The sequence below is a fragment of the Nicotiana attenuata genome, chromosome 6 (genome assembly GCF_001879085.1).
Source record: "Nicotiana attenuata strain UT chromosome 6, NIATTr2, whole genome shotgun sequence".
Lineage (NCBI taxonomy): Eukaryota > Viridiplantae > Streptophyta > Magnoliopsida > Solanales > Solanaceae > Nicotiana > Nicotiana attenuata.
Window position 1 is genome coordinate 949,812 of NC_031994.1, and position 2,392 is coordinate 952,203.

The window sequence follows — 2,392 nt, forward strand, 5'->3', positions numbered from 1 at the left end:
CAACCCCACCCCACCCCCGCCCCCCGGGCACCCAAGAGGAATAATTTTTTACTACTAGCATTTTTTTTTTTTAAAGAAGAGAATGATTTTCTACTTTTGGTGAACAAATACGCGTTGAACAAAAAGGATTAAAATGTGGACCCCATAAGACAGCGTGGCAGTTTTCTAAGAGGCTATAAGTCGGGTTTGCCTATGAATAATCGTATTGACTTATAAGATGCAATCTATGCAATTTATAAAATCGCAATATCAAAATGCATTTTATTAAGTCTAGAATACGTTTATAAGTCGCATTGGCAGAATGCATTCTATAGTGGCATTAGAAGAATGCGTTTTATAAGTTGCATTATCTGTTGGCAAAATAGCCTGATAAACATTTATACTTGTTCGGTTTTGACATCCCGGTCCTTCTACTTTATAATGTTTCATCCAAACACTTATAGTTATTCAAAAGTAATATTTTAACGCCTCTGACTGTTGACCATGTCTATGTGACAACTTGACAACTGACTTGGACAAAATACATGTATTTCATGCGTAGAAGGAGCTTGAAGGTTTTAAACCAAGAAATAATTAAAATAAGAAAAGATAAAAAGAAAAGACAAAAACTAAATTAGAAAAATAGGTCAAAGAGGGCTTTCTCTTTCACGTTCTCCTCTCCTCTCTGCTCCTCCACTCCCCCTCCTCCCCCCAACCCAAAACCCACTGCAATACAGCTATTCTCTACTAGTAGCACCCTGATGGTATGCTATAATTATGTATTTTAGTCGTTTATCACACTCTAATTTACTACACTTAAATTGAGTCTGAGCTTCACTCGCTAGTGGTTTTGCACTAATTACGTATTTTATGCCTTGTAGGAGTGATTCCGAGCTATGTAGATATTATGGAATGAACTCGAGCTATTTGGAGCTTTGAAGTCTAAGTAAAAGCCCAAAGGATTAAGCCGGGATCGCGTTCGGGGGTCGAGGATCAATTCTGGACGTCAAAATTCAAGGAAGAAGCAATTGCTGAAGAAATGCACTAGCGCGAGGCACAGTGCGACGCATTAGTGCAAATTTTTGTCAGAAATTTCTAAAGTTCAGAGACTGGTTTTTTTTTTTTTGTCCGACAGGAAAAAGCACTAGTGCGACGCATGGAAAGCACTAAGTTTGCAAGTTTTCCTATTTCGGCTAGGAAAAGGAGATTTCGTCTAGGCCCAACCCTATTTGGTATAAATACATGGAGAAAACGTTATTTTCTGACTTGGAACACACATTAGACCTAGGGAGACTATTTTGGAAGGGAGAAGACGTTTGGAGCATTCTTTGGAGGAGAAAATCGTCGAGTTCTTCATTCGTTCATCTTTTCTTTGTAATTTGTTTATACAAAATACTTGGAAAATTGTTGCTACGAACATGAGTGGCTAAGCACTCTAGTTTCTAGATGATTATTAACGTTTATTAATTACATCTCTGTTAATTCGGATTATCATCTTGTGGTTGTTTCTTTAATTCTAGTTTTAACTTGTGAATTTTTGTAGCTACCAATTCACCATACTATCTATGTTATGCTTGGGAAAGCTGTATTTAGATTAGAGTGGAATTAAAGAGAGCTTGTTTCTGAACCCGTGGCTCGGGGAAAGATTTCGCGGTTAGGATAGAAATATACCTAACCACCTTGCTTAGTTGGATACCGTATTATATTCGTTGATGATAGTCTCAATACCATAGGAATATAGGATTGATATATTATGGATAGGCAAATAGTATTGTGGGAACATGCTATTCATATAAACGATCCGGTAAATTAGCAACCATAGATAATCTGGATTAACGACTGTGATTATTAAACTTAATAGTATTGATAAACCAACCACAACCCTGGAATCTTCATCTCCTCTGAATTAAAATCTCATCATGCACATTTGCATTCTTGATAAATTAGTTGTTACTTGTTTAATTTCCGCAGTAGTAGATTAATAGAAAAACATCACTCTTGATTATCTTGGACAATTAATTGATTTTAGTTTGCTTAGTTAACGATCAATCTAAGTCTCTATGGATTCGACATCCGACTTTCGAGTTACTTTATTACTTGAAGACCACGTATACTTGCGTATGTGTTTGGTCGCAACATATTTTTGGCGTCGTTGCCGGGGAATTAATTATTGATTGTTTATATAAGTTAAGCTTATGTTCGTTCTTTGTTCAAGTTTTAATTTTTAGTTGCTTTATTTGTGATAATGCATGCTCTTCTCTTGAATGTAGAGGAGTAGAATTGCAAACAATCTCCTTCCTCTTGATCCTGAAATCGAACGAACACTTCACAGAGTGAGAAGGGAAGTCGAAGCTAGAACTGGAATAGAAAGAGAGTTGCACATCATAGTTCAACCACAGCCAATAGAGATGGC